Source organism: Panthera leo, chromosome C2 (genome assembly GCF_018350215.1).
Source record: "Panthera leo isolate Ple1 chromosome C2, P.leo_Ple1_pat1.1, whole genome shotgun sequence".
NCBI lineage: Eukaryota > Metazoa > Chordata > Mammalia > Carnivora > Felidae > Panthera > Panthera leo.
Window position 1 is genome coordinate 130,347,967 of NC_056687.1, and position 26,800 is coordinate 130,374,766.

The window sequence follows — 26,800 nt, forward strand, 5'->3', positions numbered from 1 at the left end:
CAGAGCCTGGAGCCTGCTTCGGATTCTGGGTCTCTCTCTCTGCCCATCCCCCACTCATGCTTGCTCACTTTCTCTCTCTCTCAAAAATAAATAAACATTAAATTTTTTTAATTGTTAGTGCAACAAGGTTTCAGGGGGAAAGGGGGGGGTTTCTTATCTGTTCAGAGTTACTATACCCCAGCGTTTCTCAATCTCAGCACTATTAACATTTATGGCCAGAGAATTCTGTTTTGGGGGGCTGTCATGTGTCACTGTAGGATGTTTAGCATCATCCCTGGTCTCTACCCACTAGGTGCCAGTAGCACCCTCATTTCTGCCCAATTGTGACAACCCAAAATATCTCCAAACTTTGCTCAATATCCCCCTGGGAGACAAAATTGACCCCGGTCAAGTGAGAATCACTGACATAAAGTAATGTTAATTTGCCATTAAAGAGAAAAAAAACTACATATGCAATTTCTTTATTGTCTTCCTTAATTTTTCTCTTTTGCACCAAAATTCTGTTATTAATGACTTGGGCCCTTCTCTCTGCCTGGCTGACATTCTGAGCTGTGTCACTGGGAACGCTTTACCTTGTTGGCATCTTCCCAAACTCCCAAGACACCCTCTCTTTGAGCCTGGAGTCTCCTGGGGAAGTATTAAGAGCCAACCAGCTATGAAAATAATGTTCTCTTCCTTGTGCTAAGTGCCTCTGTTCAGGCAGTAAAATGCTTCATTGGCATGAACATATGGCATCAACATGGCCTCTGAAAACCACGCTGGGTGTCTAACAAGCATGGAGGGAAGGGGACAGGCAGTGTTGAGCTCTGGAAGCTTTAGCGCTGACTCCCCTCACCCCTAGGAGCAGCTGAGCCGGGGTTCCTCAGAGATCTTCACTCCACACAGCCCAAGGCTTTGTGGGGAAGAGGGCTGGTATCTTGAAGCCATTGCAGTTTGATCCTTTAGTATAACACCCCTCAGACTTTGACATCTGCCATGGAGAAAGGCCTAGAGCAGCCATGTGGCCCAGTGCCAGCCTTTACCTCTGGCTCCAGGCAGGCATCCTGTTGAACCATGCCTTCTATTAGGTAAGAGGACATGGGGCTCAGTGGTGACCCACTGCTTTCTGAACACATAGCCTCTGGAGAATTTTAGGTCAATAAACAGCCTGGGAGTATTGGTCACAGAGCAGGTACCCTGAGCTGCTCAGCAGCCCATTTAATAATTCTAGGATGCAAAAGGTTGGAGAGGTCATTGGCATAGTTTTCCAGAAAAGTAGACTGCTTGTGAATTTTCATAATCATGCCTACAGTGAGACATCTTCTTCCTGGGTAATGTCATCATGGGGATTCATAATGGTTTTTTTAAATAGGCATTTTTTTTAAGAACATAAATTTTTTGGAGTGAAATAAAGTCACCAGGAAAAATCTGTAGAAGTTCAGTTCAGTGAACTCTTCTTCATGAAAGGATTTATGAACATATCCTGAACTGTAGCGATAGTGTGAAGTATACACATGCCTGCACCTTCATGCCCATATGCACACATGTGCACATACACTCTTTTCTCCATATGGAAAGATCAGACGAGCCTGTTTTAAATCTCAGTTAAGTCATTTCCTGCACATAAGGCATGGATGAGTTACTTAACATCTCTGAGCCTGTCTCCTTGTCCTTAAAAAAAGGCATAATAGTACCTATATTATGGCATGGTTGCAAAGGTTGCATACATTTAAAGTTGCAAAGAATAGAAGGCACTTGATAAATAGTGTTAATATTATTATTATCACGATATCAATTTATGAACCATTAAGAAAAACAGATACCACACCATCAGAGATATACATTGTGAACAGATTTTGTGCCATGCTCTGTGCTGAGTGCTTAGGGAAGAAGGATGTAGCGATGAACAGAAATTCTAGAAGATGGCAGTATGGTGGGTGTGGTGAGTAACTGACACATGAGCAATTGACTGTGAGATGGAAAGTCTAAAATCATGACAGGTGTCATGGCAATCTAAGAACTGATTTAAAATGAATTTATGGGTGGATAATTCATTAAGGCTTACTAAGGGAAGTTGAGAGAATAGTGCCTGAAACATGGTTTGTGAATTTCTGAATGAGTGAACTGTTGAATGAAGGAAAGGGCTGCCATGTATGGTTGTATGTTTTACACCGCGTAACTTCGAGGCATGCCATTCAAAGTGTGAAGATAGCGTTCAGCCTGTGTGGTCATGTGCACTGGGTCTGCCAAGCACTTCACATACACAGTCTTATTTAATCTTTCCAACCCTCCACTGTGTTTCCCCGTTTTGCAAACACAGAATTTGGAACTCAGGTTGTTATCTGCTCTGGTTCACAAGTTGAGTCAGTGGCATGGTGGGGTGGAAGGGAAGGATTCACAGTTGGAATTGGGACTCCATTGACTCTAGAGTTCTTGCCTATAAAATAGGAGAAAACAGTTTCTTGAAATTAAACTTGATGATTTGGGTCTTATCTTGTCTTTGAACCAAATGCTTAGGTCTGGTCTATAGGGTCAAAAAGGAGAAGTGAAGGGGTGCCTGGGTGGCTCATTTGGTTGATTGTCCAACTTTAGCTCAGGTCATGAACTTGGGGTTTGTGGGTTTGACCTCTGTGTCAGGCTCTGTGCTAACAGCTCAGAGCCTGGACCCTGCTTTGGATTCTATGTCTTCCTCTCTCTCTGCCCCTTCCCGGCTTGCACCCTGCCTCTCTCTCTCTCTCTCTCTCTCTAAAATAAATAAACTTAAAAAGAAGTGAAGATACCCAAATGATTATATCTCCAGGTCTTGGGCTCCAAATCACAAACTCTGTAAGACCCTTGTCCTGTTTTCTCCTACCTGACCACATCATGCTCTTGGCTCTTTTTCCTCTCAAGAGAAGCTTGGATCAAAGATCCCAGAAATCTGCACCCCCCCCCCCACACACACCCCCGGTAGAGTTGGTAAGCACACCATTTGTATTATTAACAACAAATGCAAAATAACAGCCCTAGATCAGCTGACACGAGGAGCTGTTGTAGTAGGAGCTGTTGAGGCACGGGATCAGTTTCTCTGGCAGGAAGATTAATCCAGTTCCGACCTGTTTATTCTACAACTCATTTTTAATCTCTCTCCATCCCTGAGTCAGCAGTAAACTGGGTAATACAATGTCACGTTGGTGTCTTCTCAAGACTTGTTGATTGTGAAATAGCAAGTCCTTCCCCACCCTGTGCCCCATGAAGTCCTTGCATTTCATGCTTCTGTGTGATAACGGAAATTCATAGCAGGTGGGGTTGATGGACTGCTCCTGATTGCTTTTTGCTCCTAAAGGCGATTTATTTCTCAATAACTTTTTAATATAACAGCTCAACCCAGAAAACTACAAAGGGGAAAGAAAAATTTATGTCTGGCTAAACAAACAAAAAAAGCGGGTAACAATGGATACAATTTTAAAGTTTCAGGAAATGAAGGGTTGCGAGTTATGACTTTGGAAGGTGAATTGCAGTATACCTGCTTTGCAAACTGCTTGCTCCTTGTGCTCTGCTCTTCTCTCCTAATTTCAGAGCCTGTAGGATATTTAGAGATTATCTACTTACCGTTGCAAACAGACTTTACATCTGTTTTTCTGGTTATCTTTCTTAAAAAGGGGGAGAACTGAGGAAGAGATTTATGTTTCTGAGTTAGGCACTTGATTTCCTTAATTCCTTCCAAGGGTCCTGAAAGGAAGTATTATTACCTCCATTTTATTGATGATGAAACTGAGGTCTTCAGAAGTCACACGGTCCAGGGTGTGGGTTCAAGTTTTGCACATCTGGACTATCTGCTGCATATTCCGTGCTCTTTCTATTTCAACACTTGGGAGGGAGAGAGGGGCTACTTTCCTGAAATAGGAGGAGAAACAATTCTGTGTTAATAGTAATATTCCATACAGGTATATAAAAAACAACAGTAGCAGGTATTTAATGAGTAATCACTCTGTGTTAGGCATTGTGCTAGATGTTCTACTCTCACAGCACTTCAGTGAGGAAAGTACTGTTTTTAATCCCCATTTGACAGACGATGAAGCTGAGGCTCAGCAAGATAAACTATCTCCCCAGGGTCACACAGCTGTTAAATGTGCCCAATCTTTGTACTCTTATGGTTTTCTTCTCTGTTAGACTTTAACTTCTAGAAGATGAGAACTGTCCCTGATTAATTTCTTTATACCTAGAAGCCTCTGCAAAGTGGTTTTTCTCATAGTAGACATCTGCATAGGTCAATGTCACCTGACCCTGGGGTCTGCTCTCCCTGCTTTTGGTCCCTTCTCATATTCTGATCAACCTTGTTTTATCAAGTGGACAGATGGGTCTTAATTGATGGTTGCCTCCTTTCTCTTCTGTAAAGCCTACAGCTATCATTCATATATATATATATATATATATATATATACACCCACACACACGATAAGATGTATGATAGGAATGGGACATTCATTCTTTTTTTGTGTGGCTATATTAGTATAGGATAGATTATGCTAACTTAACAAATAACCCAATGACTTAGTACTACTGAGCAAATCTTCTAAGGAAGTTGTTCCCCATTATCAGTGGTCTAAGATACTGCCCAGATCTTTGACTCTGCCATTTCAACACAAGACCCTTTTCATAGTCACCACAGCAGGACAGCTGGGTGCTGGCACTGTCTCGCAGTGGTCATTGAAGAGACACACAGCACTTCTGGTCACATCCTGTTTGCTGAAATTGGTCATATGCTCTCAGACTGCTAAGGAGGTGGAGAAGAGGCATTACCCCTTGTGCTCAGGAGGGAAGGGAACATAGACATAAGTGAGCTCCAGAAGACTCTACCTCGGTGGTATTGGTTATTGTTTTTTCTTCTACTGAGTCATGGGAAGGATTAAAGGTAACAGCTATAATACCAAGATGTTTCTTCAGAATAGTTTCATGGACTCACACTTCCATTAGGCATCTGATGTTGATTTTAATTCCATATGTTTAACCACAGTGACTCATGCTGAGATTGGCTATCTGAAGTTTCTATGTGTTGGCTATACCAGTAGCTGCAATTTTTAAAAAATGTTTATTTTATTTTGAGAGAGAGAGGAGGGAGGAGGGACAGAGAAAGAGGGAGGAAGAATCCCAAGCAGGTTCCACACTTAGTGTGTGGAGACTGACTCAGGGCTCGATCTAACGACTCTGAGATCATGACCTGAGCCAAAATCGAGTCGGATGCTTAACCGACTGAGCCACCCTGGCTCCCCATGCAATTTTTTAAAAAGGATATTTCTTCTAAACCATCAAGAATGTTTTATTTCAAGAAATTGTTCTCTTTTTTTGATACTGTCTCAAAGGATGACTTACCTGGAGTTCTTTCTTTATTTTTTTTATCAATGTAAATATATGTTCCATCAGATTGTTAAACTCCTTCATAAAATGATGCCAGGTGAACTTAACAGCATATAAAACTATATACATTATGATCCCAAATTTCTGTTTCTGTCTCTCTGACAGTTGCTATCCGTGTCTCTCTTCCTCTATCTCTGTCTCTGTCTCTGTCTCTCTCTCTCTCTACACACACACACACACCCCATACTGAAGATCAATATATCAAAATATTAACAGCTATAAGCTCTGAGCTTCATGGTTATTTTGCTTTCTATAGTTTTCTGAATTTTACAAAAATGTTTACACTGAGATTCAACTTTTAAAAATTAACATTATTTGTTTTGCTTAGGTATGTAATAAGCAGACAAAATACATTTTAGATATAGAATGGATATTTAAAAGTACGTATGTACTTTTGCAATTCTGTCTCACAGAATGGAATTAAATTGTGCTCATTATAGATTACTCCCTTGCTCTGTTTCCTCTTTGAAGTCATTTAGAACTTGGAGATTGTGTTGAGAGAAGTGTGCAGAAAGCAGGAAGGGAGAGAGATGCCATTCAGAGATGAGGGGACCATCACTTCCATCACAAAATCCAATTTAATGAGGGTCAGCCAGTCCCCACGTCACCATCCCCTCTGCTCTTCCAGGTTAGTTAATTCGGTATATTCTGATGAATGTCATCTTGCAATTAAAATGCTGGTACTGGCAAGTTTCAGCATCTCGGCTTCGATGGCCCTTAGCTGTCAGCAGTCTTGTCTTTCTTTTTTTTTTTTAATTTATTATTATTTTTTAAATTTACATCCAAGTTAGTTAGCATATAGTGCAACAAAGCAGTCTTGTCTTTTTAATCAGGACCTGTATGACTTGGTTCCATCAAGCAACTTCTTACTTTCCCAGATCCCAAGAAACTTGGATGGAGAAGAGAGATATTGGTTGAATTTTAATTTAGTCACTCGCCCCTCAGGATATGTGCTAAAAAGATGCCATTAGGATGGTTCATACAATGCAAGGATGATGTGTCTGCTGGGGTCTCATGCCCACTGACTCATCATCTCATTATGGAGCACCCAGGGTGAAGTAGAAGGTGAGGATGACCTCCTTTGGAAGTAGGAGAGAGATGGGCCTGCGGCTTTTGAGGTTATAGTAAGCCCTGTTGTCCTAATCATAAGAGGAGGGGGATCTGAGCTCCACTTGCCTGCTCCCCAGGAACAAATTAACAAGGCAAGGTGCTGGGGTCAACAGAGTGGGAGCTGACTCACGGGGGCTTTGTGAAAAGGCTCATCAGACTAATAGCTCAAATCCTCCTGATGAGAGAATCATCCAAAATAGATGGAGAAGTTGCCTCTTGACAGATGACCCCACTTCTCTCTCACCTACTCCTTCATTGCACAGAGTCCCTCATGTGGCAGCCATGATGTCATCTGTGTGAACCATGGGCTTACAGTGTGGTTTAGACATTCACCACATGCAGCTGCCAATGATGAGTAAACGAGCAGAGTGTATCCATTACCGTGAGTTCCATTCAGAACCCACAGCTTATTCATTGAATTCAGTGCTTCCCAAGCCCCAAAGTGCGTAGAGATCACCTGGGGATCTTGATAAAATGTAGATTCTGCCTCAGTAGATCTGGAGTGAGGCCTGAGATTCTGCATTTCAGCAAGTTTCTAAGAGGTGCTGAGACTGCTGATTGCAGGACCACACTTTGAGTAGTGAGGGTTTAGTGAATGGACAGCTGTTGTCTTCATTGGGATCATTAGCCTATCAGAAGGATGTTGGCAAGGCTTGATACTTTCCTCTATTTAATTTTTACTTATTATAATGGGTGATTGTTTTAATGTGGATTTTGAGATACAAATAACTGTTTTTATTTAAAATTTTTTTAAACATTTATTTCTTTTTGAGAGACAAAGAGAGACAGAGTGTGAGCAGGGGAGGGGCAGAAAGAGAGGGAGACACAGAATGTGAAGTGGGCTCCAGGCCCTGAGCTGTCAGCACAGAGCCTGACGTGGGGCCTGAACTCATGGACTATGAGATCATGACCTGAACAAAGGTCAGATGCTTAACCGACTGAGCCACCCAGGCTCAGTGTCCTGAGTGTCCTGAGATGCAAATAACTCTTAAAGGGATTGATTCATGGTTGGTTTTTTCCCTCTCTTTTTTAAGTTGCCATATGGGCATCATCATTTGATTTTCTACAGGCTGGACAGTGGCACACTTCATCACCTTAAACCTGCATCCTTAATTCCTTACACTGAAAGCTTCTGGAGAACAAGGGCCAATGGTTCATGCAGATAGGTGCTTATTAAAGACTTTCTTGTCATATTTCACATTTTTCTAATGTGATCTAACTTGGCAAAAATCAGAAATAATTAAAAAGGCCTAGATATGTGGGTTAAAAGTGGCAAGGAAAATTAAATTTCTCTAGAACTTCTTTGCCTTGTATTCCTTTTTAAATCAGAATTCAAGTCCTTACAAACACTCCCAAAAATCAGCTACACATTAAGGAGAACTTTGGTCTCTGTCACTTGCCTTTTCTTCCTGGGTCCCTCTGAGGCTTTCTGCCAAGGCATGGGTTTAATTTAATATCCCCATCTCTGCAGCAATTGGTCTTTGGCCTTCTGAGACTCTATTTTGAACGCCATGGTGTGCTATTGAGATGACTGATGGGGCAAATAAGAGAAGTCAAGAAAGCAGCCATGGGAGGCCATTTCCACGGTGGATGTGGGTGCCAGAGGTGACGACAAGATTGGCAGCCTAACAGATTTTTATTAGCTGGTGCTGCTGTGTCTGCAGTGATATCATCCTTCGGAAAGGAGCCCAGGACTCACTGGGAACAGCATAACCTGGTTAAGGAAAATAAAAGTGTTTGCAAAAGGATCACAAATGGGAAAAAAATTTTATTCAGCAGCAGCTGATCTAGGGAAGTTAGAAAAATGAGTTTCGTTGCATATGTGCTACCAGGGTTAATATCCAATGATTTCTTGCACTGGGCAAGCCTTAAATAACCTTCTGTCATTTGGAGAGTCTTGGTGTGACCTATAGATGTGGGTTTTAGCCTGGATGCATCTCTTGGGTCTCTGGATGTTCTCTTCATTTGTGGAATGCATGGAAGGAGAAAGGCTTAAGGCCCAGAATTGTTGCTTGGAATCAAATACTCAGTATGGACGGATTTATTATTATTATTATTATTATTATTTATTTATTTTTTTTTTTTTTAATGCTGAGAACTACATGGCTCCAGCTGTTTCCTATGGTCCAGGCCAGTAGGCTTTGAGTTTCTCTTTGTAACAGTTGCTATATCATGTTTGTGATGTATTTATAGTTTTCATTTGCAGACAGATTGCCTCTATCATTTCATCTGTGGTATATTGATTAACCACATTGCTGACATTATCTACTCATCATACTTGGATAAGATTTTCCCTCTGCCCCTTTAGAAAAGCATTTTATTTTGGTTCTTTTGCATTAAGATTAATCATAGTCCTTATCTATTCAAATCCAGTCATCTTTTGGTCAACATAGTTGACCTTCTTGTTCTCTAACCAGCTGAAGAAATCACTTGGTAATCAGGATTTAGTTGAATTTGCTTTGCTTTCTTGCTCAGGTTATAATATTCAGAACTTTCGAGTTTTCTCTCCTGGTAGCACTTGTTGAGGAGGGACTATACTTGTACATTAAAGCAACTTTGTTCTGACATGGTCATGACTTATTTTACTGAGGTTTTGTTTTGAGTTGAGGCTATCTTAACATTTCTGTGCCTTAATTTTCTCATCTGTAAAATGTCGAGATAATAGGACACAGCTCATAGGGCTGACATCTGTGGAATTAAGTGAGATAATAACGTCTTCTCCATTTTTTGATGTTTGTTTAACATGTTTAAAATGCTCCTGCCTCTGGGCATTGGCATTTATGGTTTGTTCTATCTCCTGGAATGTTCTTCTTCTGAAATCCTAATCATCAACTCTCTAATCCCTTTATGTTTTTACTCAAGAATTCCCTTCTCAATGGGATTTCCCTTATCTAAAATGTTTACCATCACCCTAACACTTTATATCCTTCCCTGCTTCATTCTTTGTCTTAGCTCTTATCACTGTCTAATAAACTGGGTATTTTATTTATCTTGTTTATTGACCACCACTCTCTCTCCCCACAACCAATTAGAATGTAAGGTCCATTTAAAAAAAAGTACCCTGTGTTATCCATAGCACTTGGGGATAAAGTAAAGATTTGTTAAATTAATGTAATGTTTCTATCACAGCTCACCACAAAATAGGTACTTAATAAACATTGCATTGTGACTGGGAGACCTCATACTGCCTTTTCTCCACTTATTATTTAAATTCTGCAGCTGAATCCAGGTTATATGTCTTTCTGGGCCCACTCACATGTTCCTCTTACCAGTTGCTTTCTTCTTTAAATCCCATTTTTACAGTAGCATTATTGTTTTATGTCTCACATCTTGTTCTCTGATTATTTCTTGTGAGTTAGCCCAAGCTCCCCAACTATTTTTGCAAGCTTCTTGTTAGCAGGAATAAATAACTCTTATTTTTTCCCTAGTTCCTTCAGCATAGTGCCAGGGGTATGGTGAGTGTTCATTGAACATTGTTGCCATATCAGTCTGTATTGAGGGGTTGCTATATGGCCATGGAATTTATCATTTATGAACTAGAAACCATGAAACCAATTGAAAGGAAGAAAATAACTCTTATTTTCAATGAAAAAACAAAATAGTGAAATACATTTATTTGTGTGAATGATTTGATCAATACTTATCTCCACTACATTAGGCTGCTCTAGTTGTATTGAACTTTTTTTCTTTTCCAAACTTTTATTATGAAAAAAATTGAAATACCAGGAAAGTTGAAAGAATTTTACAGTTAACACCTGTGTACTGACCAGTTAGGTTCTATGGCTACCATTTTAGTTTAATAGATACCATATATGTATACATTTGTTCACTCTTCTGTCTATTATCCATCTTATATTTCGGTGTGTTTCGCAGTAGATTGAAACACACCCATCAGTCAAAACATTTTCTTCTAATTATATCAACTAGAGTCCAGTGTTGTCACCACCATTCTGATTTTTCCCAGCATAGATTTCTTTTTCCTCTCTGGAGCTTCATAATGAAAACATGCAGTATATACTGTCTTTTACATGGGGCTCATTCACTAAACACAGTGCTCCTGAGATTCATCCATGTCTTTACAAGCTCGTTCCTTTTATTTGCTGAGTAGTATTCCACTGCCTGGATGCCTATAGTTTGTCTTTGTACCATTTGCTGGACATTACCAGTAAAGCTGCTATTCATGTACAAAGCAATCTCTTTCACCCTAGATAAATACCTAGGATTGAGATTTCTGGGTCATAGAGTACATTCATTGTCTTTCTTATTTGTCCTCAAACACACTAAAGTTCTTTCTGCCTTACAGCCTCTATACTAATTCTTTTATTCATCTGGAAGACTCTTCTCTGTGTGTAAAATATCTTTGTCCCTTATCATCATGTAACTGTCTCTTTGTGTCATTCAGATCATAGGCTTCCCTGACTACCTATCCTAAATAATCACATAGTCCATCTTCAACAAATTACTCTATTTTAATAATCTGCACAGCATTTCTTACAATCTGATAATTCTCTTTTTGTCCATTGTAACATAAGTTAGGGATAGCTCCTGTCAGCTCTAGTATTCTCTTTCTATAATCTAAATTGGTTGACATTAGCTTAATTTTAAACAGTTTTAGACTATTCTGTGGTCCAAAATTGGCATGATTTGTAGTAGGCACTCAATAAACATTTGGTAATGTTTATTAAGGAATAATTAAATTCCTAATTGCTAGAAGTCTAATGATCTTATTCACTGTTTAATCCTCAGTGCCTAATAGACAGCAAGTGCACATTATGTATTTGATAGATAAATGAGAACAGTTTCTTGATGAATCATAAACGCTTAAGAAAATGCCACTCTAGAAGATGCCTTCTTTCCTGCATTGTCAGATGAAGGCAGTTAATTCGATTTTTTTAAACATATTCAAAAACTGGATAAAAATGGGTCACAGCTGGAGATATGAGGCATCTGCCCTATATGACTTGATATCCAGGGAGAAATTGCTGGTGCAAATTGCTGGTACAAGTGAAAACACACTTGTAAGCTGTTGTGTGACCAGATTGGCTCATTAAGTAATGTTTAGTAGTGCTAATATATATTTCTCCCCATATAGTTCTTGGTAGTTATCCTAATTAAGGGGGTAAGGGTGAAGGAAGAAGCACTTACCTTATAGGATAATTACTACACACAGTGGGGTTAGCGATTGGACATGGTTTTCTCGTCTTGCTCATGGATTATTATCTAGGATGCCTGTAGCCACAGCAATAGGGGATCTTTGAAGTTCAAAGACAGGAAAAATCAGCAATTCTATGCTCTTGGAGTTCCTGGAGTGGCAGAGAAGGACAAGAATGAAAGAATGCCTGGTGATATCTACCTCCAGGTCTTTCCTTTCTCAATCTAGCTGACCTTGTACTATGTAGAAGCAGAGAACTGGACCTGTTCATCATATGAATTGAGAAGGGAGTCCCTGAATTTTATACTCCATGCAAGCAATGGACAACCAGTGGGGACACTGGAATAGAATCTTCCCAGTATCAGCTTCTCTTTACACCGGCCCCTGGTGTGCATGTGTCCTGAATATTATAAACAGAGATATGAAAAGAGGCAAGTTACGATTGAAGTTGTGTATAGTCCCAAAACCAAAGCTACCCCCATAAGCCCTAGTCTGATGCCACAATGCTCAGAGGAGAACCCACTTTTTTGGAGACCTAACTCAAGCAGCCATCTTCCATTGTGCCTACTATTAACACTTGCTCCTCCTCTCTCAATAGAAGCTGGCTCACATTTGTTAAGGCTTTGTTCAGTGCATAAATTGAATCAAACCATGTCTACTAAATTTCTTGATTTGATGAAAAGGTAAATTGATAGTATTAAGACAATCTAGAACACCTTGATGAGGGATGAGGGGAAATTGACCTGGATTTCTCTTTCTGCGATAGGCATAACCATGAAAAACCAAGCACCTATTGATTTTTTTTTTTTTTTAACCAGGATGTTGGAATTCAAAAGAGGTGCTATCAGGGCTCCTGGGTGGCTCAGTTGGTTGGGTATCCGACTTAGGCTCAGGTCACGATCTCATGGTTCGTGGGTTCAAGCCCCACGTTGGGCTCTGTGCTGACACCTCAGAGCATGGAGCCTGCTTCAGTTTCTGTCTGTCTCTCTCTCTCTTTGCCCCTCCCCTGCTCATGCTCTGTCTCTCAAAAATAAGAATAAATAAACATTAAAAGAAAGTTGAAAGAAAAAAGAGGTGCTAGCTACTCTGCACTGTGATATTTTGTGAAGCAGAGTTTATCCTGTAATGTGAATAATCACCCCAACGTTATATCTTTTAGAAACTTAGACTTTGATCTATTCAATTGCATTAAAAAAATATTTGAGTTTAAGGGACATCTTAAGGGAAGAGATTATGGGAAGATGGTAGCCTGAATGTGTATTCTTCATATCATTTCCTCTCACCTCCCATTTATTTCTGCTGAGCCAAGTGGCATTTGGGATTGACAAGCTGGCAGATGCTGGAGGTATAATTGAGGCCACTTTGCCTGGGATTTCTGGATATGAGAGCAAGCTCAGGACTTCACCTTTGGGACAGATAAGTTCTAGGAAATCTGAATACTGAAAGACCAGGTGAAAAAAAAAAGGCCAAAATAACCCCAAAATGTTGACCAAGGAGAGATGATGAAAGGACCTCTTTAATAAGGAGTTCACATGTGGTTTTTGATAAGCCTGATAGATCTTCCTAGACCCTGAGTGACTTCCAGGAAGTGAAGGGGACAGGATGAGATCCTTCAAATCCCTGAGTCTAGGAGACCATTAGCTCTTGTAGTTTGGAAGGCCTGGGTGCAGAGAGGCTTCCTCTAGGAGAATGAATAAAAGATGGGCAGATACTGACCAGTGCTATATTGGCCCACAGTGACTGCTGCACATTCCACTATTTGCTGGGGATTAGGAGGAGTGTGGAAGATTTTCAGTTGTGATTAGTCAAAGGAAATAGTTGTGTAGCCTTAGGGAATATGGCCCAATGGAATATCTAGGACAGATGTTGCCTAGGGAAATTTAGCTACTAGGAATGCAAGATGACCAAGTGACAATAAAAGAGTATTTAGGAAGATTTGCTTACAGAAAAAAAGGAGTTATTGGAATTATAAAATTATTTTTATATTAAAAATGTGACAATTCAACTGAAAGAAAAAATAATTGCTATTAAGAACTAAAAGAGTAGCTTGAAAGATGAATGGGAAGAAGTATTTCAAAGACAAAGCAAGGGTATAAAAATATTAAAATAATGAGGAATACTGAAAGACCCAAAGAACAGTCTGAGGACTCTAACATAGTCATTGTAGAAACTCCACAAAAGAGCAGATGGAAGAAAGGCAGTTATTTTTAAAAATAATAAGAGAAAATTTCCTTACTTTGAAGAAAAACTTGAGTCTGTAAATTGCAGGTCCTTATTGAGTTCTGAATGACCTTAATTAAAAAAAAATTAAAAGGACACACATTTGGGCATAGGCTTTTAAAGCTCCTGGATTTCTCCCAAATATAAAGTATCAAAAGCTTCCATCTAGGAAGAAGTTACTGGCAAGAGAAAAAAGAAATCAGACTTGTCATATATAACTCTAGAAGCTGGGGCATGGTGGAAATAACATCTATGGAATTTGAATTCTTATGTCTATTGTTGAACTTTCTGAAAAGAGATTATTTGTGGTTTGACTACATGACTTAGAAATGCTAATTGCTTTATCGAGAGGGAACTCAGAAGATTAGTGGACGTTCCCAGTGATAATCTCCTGAATTACAGAAAAAGCCCTTTAATTCCATTTTCTCCCAAACCTCACTCTTCCTTCCTGGGAAAACCCTTTCCCAGTATCACAGAAAATAGTTCTTGAAAACGGAAATATTTGAAAATCCCAGACTTATGATGGATCTTCTGTATTATTGGTCCTACCTTTTACTTTGTAAAGACCAGGAAACTAAGGAATATCAAGTAAGTTAGCCAAAACTTCACAGGTAATGAGTGGAAAAGCCAGGATAAGAATCTAGATCTTATTTCCAGGCTCATAGTCCATAGTGAAGGGCGGAAATCCTTTAATTCTGTGATTTACTTCATGTACTTCCAATACCTGTTTTTGTTAAGTGGCTTTGAGTAAGTTTCTGTTGTTTGCAACTGAAGGACCCTGGCTGATTAAAAGACTACAGTAGTCTCTTAGTTTCAATAAGACATATTCTTTTTTTTTTTTTAATTTTTTTCATGTTTATTTATTTTTGAGAGAGAGAGAGCATGAGAAGGGGATGGCAGAGAGAGAGGGAGACACAGAATCCGAAGCAGGCTCCAGGCCTGACAAGGGGCTCCAACTCACAAATCATGAGATCATGACCTGAGCTGAAGTTGGACACTCAACCGACTGAGCCACCTAGGCACCCCAATAATGACTTATTCTCATGTGATGACTAAATTGATATATCTAGGCGTGATCTTTTCCTCAGTATCTCAAGTTTCCTTAAAAATGTTTCTCTTTGTATGGCTTTCCCGCTTTTCAAACTCAACAGGCAGCAAATCAAACTTACCTTATTATTTCCAAACTGGCTGTTTTCCTAATGTTCTTATTTCTGTCACTGATATCACCATTGCTCCAGAAATGTAGGATCCTGTTTGTTAACACTCTGGCCTCACATTCAAGTGCCTGTCAAATCTGACCACTTTATTGTTATTAGGCTAATTTTTAAAATATTCATATCTTGTTAGCATAGGGGACATTCTACCTAAGATGGCTTCCCTCTACCTGTGAAAATGTTCTCCATATTGTACATAATTAAGCTCTGTGCTTAAAATCAAAGATATCGAACTGCGTGTTAGTTCCACTAATCCAGCTATGGGTCCCTGAAACTTCAGTTTTCTTATCTATAAGATATGTACCTTTTCTCTTCTAGGTAAGCCCTTTCATTTTATTCAGACAAATAAAATTAAAGCACAGAGAATTTTGGAGACTTTATCAAGGTCACGTTGCTTTCAGATAGCAGGGCCAGCACTGAGGAAAATTAAATGAATATTAGATGCTTCATCCTCAAGTAGACCATTTCTCAGGAGCCCCGTTGCCTTTGCTGCTTGTAGCATTGAGCATATTCAGCTTTGAAGACCTGTCAGTGCAGCCGGGAGGAGGAGGACCGTTTGGGCAGTTTGATCTGTTAAATTTGTTGTCATGTTTAGGATAACAGTGGCTGTTGCAATGTCTGAAAGTTTAATTCCCTAGTGGTCTACCCTTTCCACTGTTGGTTAAAAACAGACTTTTCATGTGCTGGGAAGTATTTTTTTCAGACAAGTGAATTAGACATTTGGAGGGATGTTAGAATCCAAAGACTTTCTATTAAAATAGGTTGTATCAAAACCATGGTGGAGGGGCGCCTGGGTGGCGCAGTCGGTTAAGCGTCCGACTTCACCCAGGTCACGATCTCGCGGTCCGTGAGTTCGAGCCCCGCGTCAGGCTCTGGGCTGATGGCTCGGAGCCTGGAGCCTGTTTCCGATTCTGTGTCTCCCTCTCTCTCTGCCCCTCCCCCGTTCATGCTCTGTCTCTCTCTGTCCCAAAAATAAATAAAAAACGTTGAAAAAAAAAAAAAAAAAAAAAAAAAAAACCATGGTGGAGTGAAGGACTGTTCAGCATACTTGAATTAGTGGGAGGCATTTCTAGTAATAATACCAGTGTCTGCACTTATTATAGCCTCTTCACCCTAGACTTATCCCTGTATTCTTATTTCTGTGTAAAAGTTCTTGGTGTAACCCAGCCATTCTCATCATCACATGTAAAACCCCATAATTTTGAGCAAATGCTTTATGCAGTTTGGAATATTTCAAAAATGCTGGTACAAACTTTCCGGGCCTCCTGAAATTTGGGCTGCTTCATTTCTAGGCAGGAAAACACTTTTCCAAAGAGATGGGGCCATTCCTTCATTATCCCCTCCTAACTGAAAAAACAGGTCATGGCTTGTAGGGCTGTGACAGTGCATTCTCAGGAGGCTCAGGATTCCACACTAAGTCCAAACCCGTGAACTGTGCTTTCGTACAGAACCATCAGATCTGATCAGGTCACATCTGGGAGCTGCAGGCAGATGATGGGCAGAGTTGAGAGGCAATAATTAAAGTACCAGACCATATTAAAAACCCTCACTGCAGGGGTGAGGATTTTCTTATGTGCCTGTCTCAGGGCACTGTCTGTTTCCTTCCTTTATTACGTTTTCCATCTCATTCTGACATTATTGAGTTTCTCCTTCCAGCGCTCATCTTTCTCTGCCTTTGCCATGTGCGTGGATTCCTTTTCCTCCTACTTGTTGACTTTTTCATCTCCAGCCGTTTCTGCCTTCCTGCCTGAGTTCATTTTATTTTTAATGGAATTTCTCCTTTGGTTCTCTTCTCTCTCCTCCTACTCTCTGTGTTCTTCCACAATCCCCAGCTATAAATAACCCAAGACATCCAACCTTTTGCTCTCATGGAGAAATGAATAATTAAAACTCCAAAGGAAAACACATGGATTAAGTCAGGCACTTAATTTCTTCAAAACACAGAGAGCATTTCATGGTATCCTGTTCAAATGGATGAGTCACAGCCAATTACTTCAAGAGGGAAAAAAAGCTGAGTTTTAGCTTGATCAACAGCATATTTACACAATGGAGCAGGCTGATGAATGTCAGATACTGAACAGGAATGACACTTCTCCCAAATTCAGCTGCATGAGGTCAATGGAGCCCTTGCTGTAACACATGTGGTGCTGACAGAGTTAGTGTACTGACCAGCGGTTTCTATATAATGTTTCTCTGTAATGTTTCTTTGACACAATCAATTACCACAAATTCTGAGCTGCTGCTTGCTGAATATGCCACGATGGCAATTCATTTGCTAGAAGTAATCTTTTTGGTGAACCGGGGAATTGAGCTTTTCTTAGAGACCATGCTGAGGTGAGGGTTTACGCAACTGTTTAATAATATGTGCTCAGAAAGCAGTCAACATGCCTTCTGTAGAAGATGTCTCAGAAATGGTAGGCCACAGAGGAGGTTGGGAAGATTCCCATGATGCTAGGCTCCTGGGCCAATTCTGAGCTAAATGGTTTTGACTGGCTTCCCTCATTTTACATGTTCTTAGCAGGCTTTCCACAAACTGGTTTCCTTCCAGAGAGGTCTCATTTTATGGTATCTTCTCTCTCCCTGAGACATCTTGCTTATGTGTCCAGGAAAATGCAGGTTATCAGGATCTGTGAGGCCAGAGCTAGTTCTCTGGCTTTGTGAATGGATGTTCTGCAGGAAGGTGAAGAAGCATGTTCAACTATAGGACCTTTATATGGAGGCAAAAGTTGGGGAGGGTAGCATTCAGAGGTCCATAAGGAGAAAAGGTCTGGGTCCTGGATTTAGAAATAAAACATGCACACAAACATAAAGAAAATATTGGTAATTTTACAGAAATATCTAAGACCTGGCTCAACCCCTGAAATATCCACATGTTAAAATTCCCTTGAAAGGGTGTGTGTGTGTGTGTGTGTGTGTGTGTGTGTGTGTGTGTGTGTATTCTACTTTGAGAACAGATAAAATAAAATTAAAGCTACCTTAGAGGAAATTGCTTGGTGAGGTAGGAGTGAAGGAAGAATGGCATCCTAAAAGTTGAACTGTAAGGAGGACAGTGAACTTTGGCCTTGTGCTTCGGTTAAAATCCTTCTTCTCTTTTAACATTGATTAACTGCTTTTCTCTAAAAGTGCCAGTTTTGTTACAGAAAAAAATATATATTTTCATTTGTATATCTTCCCTCCAGTGTATATGCTACTCTCTAAAAGTTTAGGTCCTTAGGGAGGAGTAGGTGTTAATTAAGCTAAGTAGTTGCTTTAACTCATTCAGACCTCAGAGATAGCTTTAGGGGCCCGGAACATAGGGCTCCAGTACATGGGGCTCTCCCAATGAAATAAACAAACCTTTGGAAGAATTTAATTAATTTCCTTTACTTGCACTTTGCTGCCTAAATAAGGGAAAAGTCTTTGGATAACAGTGATTTGTTTGAGGGAAGGACTGGAGGTGAAAATCACACTAACTTCTCAGATGTGAATGTGCATACAGATTGAATTGCCTGGGAATCTTGTTAAAAATGCAGATTCTGTTCAACAGTTGTGGAATGGCGGCCGGATGGTGCAGCTGCTGGTGGTGCATGAACCACACTTTGAGAAGCAAGGAGCTGGCATTTAAAACTGTGATTCCATTGCACTTAAAGCTTGGGAGTTCTCTTCAACTTTTTCTTATGTGAGATTATGTTTTACAGAACACAGCCACAAAACTCACCTTCTTGCTATTTTGGTTGGTGTCCAGTTGAATCTACACAACGATATCAAGTCTTCCAATTCACAAAATGGACATACACATGGCCATTTATTTAGGTCTTCTTTGATTTTGCTCTTTAACATTTTGTACTTTTGGCATACAAATCGTGGGCGTATCTTGATAGATTTAGACCTTCATCTAGATTTAGATTTCACGTTTTAGGTACCACTGTGAATAATGCTTTTAAAAAATGTTAATTGTTCACTCCATGGCTAGCATACTGATAGGCTATTGCTTTTTGAATATAGTCTTTGTATCCTGCAACTTTGCTAAGCTTGCTGTCAGTTCTAATAGCTTTTTTTTTTAAATAGACTTTTGCGATTTTCTATGCAGATAATCATTTTGTCTGAGGATAGAGACAGTGTTATTTTTCCCTTTCTAATGTGTGTGCTTTGTTTTTTTCTTGTATTTTTGTACTAGCAAAGATCTCTGGTGTGATTTTCAATAGGAGTGCATCAATGATTCTTTTAAAGCTGGGGGTATTATTTCAGGCAATAATTAAGGCAATTTTAAGTGTGGTATCTTAAACTGAGAATCCATTGCCTGTTAACATATTTTCAGGCAATTTTTTTTCATAGTTACTGTGCTGCAAAGAGAGAATCTTCTCTGTGGGCTAGAAACCTCTCTAGACCTCATCCTCTACCCAAGGGTTTTATTTCTACTTCTGCTTCACTTTAGGATTTTGGAGTTGACCCAGAGACAGCCCTGCTTCACAGACAAAATCATGCTAGTGATTCACAGAGCTTGAGCTCACCACTGTCTAAGCAGTGCTATCTCTTGCCATTTCTGTGCACAAAGCAGGTGTGTTTTCTGCTCGGGCAACCCATATTTGAATAGCCACCCCTAACAGTAGTTCTCTGTGACCATCTTTTGCTTTTTCAAAAGGATGCTGAGCGCAACATAAAAATCATAAGTTATCTGTGCCCTTTGAGAAAGGTCCTGAACCTGGGTACCATTTATCAATCAACATAGCTTCACATAGCAAAGGAAACAGAAGATGTGTTCTTCCTTTAGAACTTTAGCACCATCCATAATTCTTTTTATCAGTGAGGTGAAAGAGAACATCTCTTTTTTGTAAATATGAAATTTATTGTCAAATTGGTTTCCATACAACACCCAGTGCTCATCCCAACAGGTACCCTCCTCAATGCCCATCACCCACTTTCCCCTCCCTCCCACCCCCCCATCAACCCTCAGTTTATTCTCAGTTTTCAAGAGTCTCTTATGGTTTGCCTCCCTCGCTAACTTTTTTTTTTCTTTTCCTTTCCCCTCCCCCATGGTCTTGTGTTAAGTTTCTCAGGATCCACATAAGAGTGAAAACATATGGTATCTGTCTTTCTCTGTATGACTTATTTCACTTAGCAGAACACTTTTCAGTTCCATCCACGTTGCTACAAAAGGCCATATTTCATTCTTTCTCATTGCCAAGTAGTATTCCATTGTATATATAAACCACATCTTCTTTATCCATTCATCAGTTGATGGACATTGAGGCTCTTTCCACAATTTGGCTATTGTTGAAAGTGCTGCTATAAACATTAGGGTGCAAGTGCTCCTATGCATCAGCACTCCTGTATCCCTTGGGTAAATTCCTAGCAGTGCTATTGCTGGGTCATAGGGTAGATCTATTTTTAATTTTCTGAGGAAACTCCACACTTTTTCCAGAGTGGCTGCACCAGTTTGCATTCCCACCAACAGTGCAAGAGGGTTCCCAAGAACAGAACATTTCTGTGTGGACCCCCTTCCTTATTACAGTTCCTTGTATCTTTCTAGGTCCATTGCAAAGGGACCTCTTCCAGCTCTGCCTGTGCCTTATCCTCCATTACCTTCTAGACCTCCATTATCCTCCTTTTCTGTCATCATCAGTGAATATCCTGGACAAGCAAACTATACTGGAACAGAAAGAGAAAGGGATACCAATGAGTATTTTAATTCATTTTCAAGTATAAATTCCCAAATTAGATATCTGTTTTACAGTAAAAGATCAAGGAAATTAAGGAAGCCCAAATTTTCACATATTTCATTCTGTGCTCACCCTGTTGTTCTGAAGTCAAGTAACATTTCTATTATATAGCTTATTGAATATGTCCTTGGAAAGCTTTGTTCTGTGTTTGCTGGGGGATCTTAAAGAGAAAAAGAATTTAAATAACATTTATTCCACATACAAGACAATTATTTTACTTTTATTCAACCATGGCCATTTGGACTTAACCACTAAAAAAAACTCAACTCGGCCTTCAAACCAACACATTTTTAGGAAAAAAAAACCAAAACCCTATATTATGCACAATCAGAATTTAGATATTGAGATTATTCTTTCGCAAACCACCTCCTGCTCCTTACTGCCTATGTCTTTTCTTGAAGAAACTTGAGCATAGGGATGCCTGGATGGCTCAGTTGGTTAAGCTCCCGACTTAGGCTCAGGTCGTGATCTCATGGTTTGTGGTATTGAGCCCTGCCTTGGGCTCTGTGATAAAAGCATGGAGCCTGCTTGGGATTCTCCCTCTCTCTCTGCCCCTCCCATGCTCACTCTGTCTCTCTCTTAAAATAAATAAACATTAAAAAAAAAAAAAGAAACTTGAACACAGATAAGTTTTTGTCTCTCAGAGATGTTGTCATATTAGTCTACAGAGACTTAAATGATAAACAGAAAACAATAAAAGAAGATAAGAAATTTTATTTAATTATTTTAAAGTTTATTTATTTATTTTGAGAGAAAGAATGATAGCAGGAGAGGTGCAGAGAGAGAGGGGGAGAGAGAATCCCAAGCAGGCTCTGTGTTGTCAGCGCAGAGCCCAAAATAGGGCTCCATCTCATGAACCTGTGAGATCATGACCTGAGCCGAAATCAAGAGTTGGATGCTTAACTGACTGAGCCACCCAGGCACCCCAAAGGTAAGGAATTTTAAATGTCTCCTTGATGTACAAAGTTGTCAGTGAAAACTTGAGCATCACAAACCAACTGGAGAGAATAGGAGCTCTGACTAAAAATTTATAATACTTTGATATATGCTTTGTTCTTATCATCCCACAGCCCTTCTGCTCCATAACCTTCAATGGCTTCCCATCTCAACCTCTTTAGCACAGGACTCTACTTTCTCTGCTTGTTTCTGACCCTACCTATTCCAGAGCAACTAACCTTCATTTACACCACACTGCTGTTTGCTAAAATCCAAACACAATTTTGCTTCTTTATGCTTTTGACACAATATAGATTCCCACCCCCCCCACCCCCCCCACACACAAATTTCTTTGTTTGAAGGCTGAGTTGTCTTGGGATGGGCAGGCTTTTTCTGCCTGTTGAAATTTTATTTATTTCCCAGCCATCACCACCTCAAATTTCATTGTCTTTATAATGTCTTTCTTGTTTCCCCAGTAAGAGAAAATATATTGTTCCTCTACCTTTCACAAAAATTGCTTCTCTCTCTTCTTAGCACCAATTTCATTCTGTTTTGAGTTTTCTTTCATTCTGTCTCCCCAGTGGATTATAGTTCCATGAGGGTAAGACTCTTGGTTTTATGGATTCCCCAAACCTGTGTTCTGTTTTCACCGTCATTAGTGCTTAAGATGTAGTTTTTAAAAATAAGTGCATTTGTAGTCAAAGCTTCTGGTGACCCACTCACAGTGATGGTTGAAAACTCACCATGTTCTATTCTAAAGCAGCATTTTGTGCCTGAAACAAGCGTGAGTGCTTTTAGGGGCCTTTAGTTAACCTAATCAGACTGTAGTCAACTCCAAACTCCTATGTGTTGGTGCTGAATCTGATCTCAATAGCCACCAAAAAGTTTTATTTCCTCTGGATGCACAATAATGGATCCCAATGTGCAGCCTGTCACCTTGAGGTCATGTTTATCATCTACCATGCTTTGTGAGGCACCCGCAGTCATTCAGGCACCTGTGGGCTCTGACTGTGCTTTTAAAATGTATGTTGTATGCTTCAGTAAATACAGTTTTTATTTGTCAAGTATACCTCAATGAGGCTGGAGAAAAGCCCCACTGTTTTACATGCAAAAAAGTACATTACTCTGGGAAGTAAATGCAACACACTGTAAGCCAGCAGAGCACACAATTATAAGCAATTTCCTAAGCATGTGTCTCTATCTTATGGGCACTAAAGGGAAGAAGGAAGGGAAGCATGAAGAGAAAGATAATTTGGATTCATTTTTTGAATTTTGGGACTCTATATTCACAATGAAACCTCAGTGGGCCTGGCATTAGGGTGATCCATGGTTGTATGAGTGTACCTCACTTAGGAAAAGGGCTATGGTGATCATTGGAAAAGAGCATTCTTGTCAAACTTTTTTTTTTTTTAATTTGCAGATTTATTTCTAGGAAAAGCCTTAGATTTGGTAAAGTACATTAACTGGAAAGGAATAAACTTGCATGAAATTGGGATATTTTTGATAAGCCCGGAAAATATGGAAGCAATAAGGACAGTGTTTCCCCAGCTTTGTGGATGACACTTCCATTTTTATAGTTGTGCTAATGAGAAGAGTCAGAGTCACCTCTGACACCCTCATAGTCAATCTATCATCAAGACCTGTGTATGTTACCCCATAAATCTCTGAGAATCATGTCCTTCACTGTCTGTGTAGCTGTCACCCTTGTCTAAGCTAATAGCTTCTCTCCTTTGGTCTGCTGGACTAGCCTTCTTTCTGCTCCCCCCCCCCCCACATGGGTTCTACATACTGTAGTTAGAGTGATCTTTTTAAAAATGCAAATCTGATTATGCCACCCCCCTGCTTAAAACCTTTCAAAGGCTTCCCATTGCTCTTAAGATAAAGACCGGGATCCTTAACGTGGCTCTCAAGGCCCTGTTTGCTCTGGCCCCTGCCTGGATCAGCACACTGTGCTTACCACTTACCATGCCTCCTCACCCTCCAGCCACATTGGCCTTCTTTCAGCAACTCCATTTCACCCTGCTCTTATGGCATTTATCTCATTTGGGGTGAGTAAGTATTTGTGCACTTTCTCGTCTGACATCTATAAACTCTGGGAGATGGGGAACAGGCACCTTCCCTGACGTGTTCAGGTCTATATCACTTGCTTCTAGCTCATGGCAGGGACTCACTGAGGCATTTCTTTTCTTTTCTTTTTTCTTTATTATTAAAGTTTATTTATTTATTTTGAGAGAGAGGGAGAGAGAGAGAGAAACAAAGAGAGAGAGAGAGGGAGAGAATATCCCAAGCAGGCTCTGAGCGGTCCGCCCAGAGCCAGACGCGGGATTGAACTCACAAATCATGAGATCATGACCTGAGCCAAAAATCAAGAGTCGGACACTTAACTGACTGAGCCACCCAGGAACCCCTGAGACATTTTAAATCAGTGAATGAATTTGTTACATTAATTGTTTGACCTCAGTAGACTGACTTCCTTAGGGGCAGCACTGTGCTTGAGGCTTAGTCATGGGCTTCCTGTTTTACACCAACTGGGCGCAGCCGTCTGCCTGGCACATTATAGGTAACACTTATAGCAAGTTGACATCTAAGTCCTGATTCCAGTCTAGAGCCTTGAGACTCAAAACATGGTCAGACCAATAGCATCAGCGTTGCTTAGGAGCTTGTTAGAGATCCAGAATCTCAGGACCTGTCCAGATCTACTAAATTGGATTCTGCATTCCCCGCCCCCCGCCCCCCACCTAGTACCACTCTTATTGTTGAGATATACCATGTATACAGTACAGTGTAGAAAGTATACTAAACTTAAGTGTACAACTTAGTGTGTTACCTGTGTTACCACTTTCTGGATCAAATGTAAAACACTGCCAGCACCCAAGAGGGTTTCCTTCCTTTTTCTACTCAGTACTCTCTCAGAGGTGACCACTAGTCTTACTTCTCTTGCTATTAATTAGCTTAGTAGCTTTTCCTGCTCCTGAACTTAGAAAGTACCACTGTTTTTTACTTAATATTTTGGGAGCCTGCAGTTTCACAAAATACCCAGGTGGGTTGCATGCACATTCAAGTTTGAGAAGTGTGGTTATGGAGTGTTCATTTTCACCGGCGTGTTGTCGCTAACAGCTGATGCCTGGGTACCACTCCCAGAGGTTCTGACTTCATTGGCCATGGGTGAGTCCTAGGAAGCAGGATTTTTAAACAGGCCTCAGGGGATTCTACTATGCAGCTGATGTCAACAACCGCTGCTCTGTACCTCCTACGTTGCACAGCTCCTCTTGTCTCTCTGATCTATGCTGGGAAAGAACAGTCTTTACCTCGCAGAATGAGGCAGAACTTGCCTAGAGCAGATCTTGCCTGCTTTCTCAGTTTATTGCTTTTCTCTGCTCCCACCTTCCCTAGAACCCAAAGAAGACATAGTTAAGCCTTTGGTTTCTGTTATCATCATCCCACGGGAGCAGGGGCGTGCCAGAGCTGGCTCATACTGGCATGGGAAGGCAGATTTTGTGCTTCTCTTTCCAATTATGAATTCAATGACAACACATTGGTAGCTTGAAATTGGCCATGGTGGGAGTATTTACACCACAAAAATCGGCAAACACTACCAATCAGGTTCTGCTTCTTCCCCCATCTCCTCCTGGAGAGCTGTTTTGCCACCACACACTCCCTGTTGGTAAATACTGCTAAGGAGCAATGCTTAATCTAGTCAATGTAGTTGTAAAGTGGTTGTTCCTGTTGTCTGATCAAGCTTTCACTTTTGCCAACCCCAACTTACCATTTGGCAATTAATAATATGTTTATGTTAAGTAATGTTGGCAATGTGTCCACTCCTTTGGGGGTATAAAAAGATGGGCATGATTATTATGTTTCTTCCATCCAGCTTGGTTGGAAATCCTTGGAATCATGCTTCTAGTAGTCACTATGGTCTGGTCTTACTTAGGCCATTAGACACAGTGTTCTACTCACTACAGGGACAACATAGCAGAAATCAGTGACAGTATTCATTACTGCATCTCACCTAAGAGTTTTTCATTGAATCTAGTATGCTCTTAGAATTAATGGGTGTATGACTTATTATATCTCTACTGATCATTGAATGCCACTGACTGAAAAGTGATTCAAGATCTTTTGCAGATTTTTGGTATGTAAACCTGTGGAGCTACACTGATAAAGGACTGTGATTCTTGGTTAAAAACAAGACTTTGGAATCAAATAGATCTGCCTTTGGATCATGACTCTTCTCCTAGCTGAGCAACTGGTAGTCAAGTTATTATATCTGTAAATTTCATGCTTCTCATCTATAAGATGAATATAAAAAATAATCTGTTGGATTGTTGTGAGGATTAATTAAGATGAAACAGGCAATACACTAAGCTTCAAACCTGGCACAATGGAACTCTTTCTTGTTCTCAAATCATGAATGATCATGTCAGATTTGGAAGATCCACTCAGGAAATACTGGTAAGGCATGAAGAAGTGAGGCAGGAAGAGACGGAAGCCAATAAACGGTACGTTATTGAGCCAATTTGTGCTGTAGGCAATTGGAATTTAATCCTACTGAGGAACTCTGAAGATAGAGGAAGCTGATGCATGAATCCACTAACTCCTGCCAGTCATTGGTTCTGAATTCCCTGGCACTACAACTTGCCATGTATATGAGCAGAGCAGGATCCAGTGACCGGAGACAGTCCTCAAGCAGAGAGATGTAGGTAGTGGCAGTTGGAAGTTGGACTGACATACATAGAAATAGTTCAGGGCCAAAAGGTTAGGACTCATAAGGGCTGACATCTATGGTAGCTCCACAAACACTCACTAGTAGTTGCTATATATGGAAGAGTTCTTCACACCAGAAGTTGGTTTGCTGATCAATTACTGTGAGACAGGAAGGTTAGTATGGTCAAAGGAGCATTAGTTCATCCCCTAAGACTAGTTGTAGCTCCAGTTTTCACAAATGTCTCATGGCATATTTCTTTTTGCATGAACAAACATCGCTGCTGTTGGATTAAAATCACACACACACACACACACACACACACACACACACACACCCTTATGCGGTTTTACTTTTCATGTGGTGGATGGGGAACAGTACTGTTTTAACC

The 26,800-nt window shown here is 40.3% G+C and overlaps 1 protein-coding gene and 1 long non-coding RNA gene across 2 annotated transcripts in view; one reads left to right on the forward strand and one right to left on the reverse strand.

The window, feature by feature from the left end:
• Positions 1–26,800, forward strand: part of CPNE4 (copine 4) — a 684,237-nt gene that overhangs the window by 204,346 nt on the left and 453,091 nt on the right. The gene's annotated exons all lie outside the window — the stretch shown is intronic.
• LOC122198332 lies at positions 11,649–15,247 on the reverse strand. Its single transcript, XR_006192945.1, has 3 exons — positions 15,028–15,247; positions 11,872–12,038; positions 11,649–11,789 (listed from the first exon to the last, which is right to left on the reverse strand). It is a non-coding gene; the product is annotated as an uncharacterized LOC122198332 (long non-coding RNA).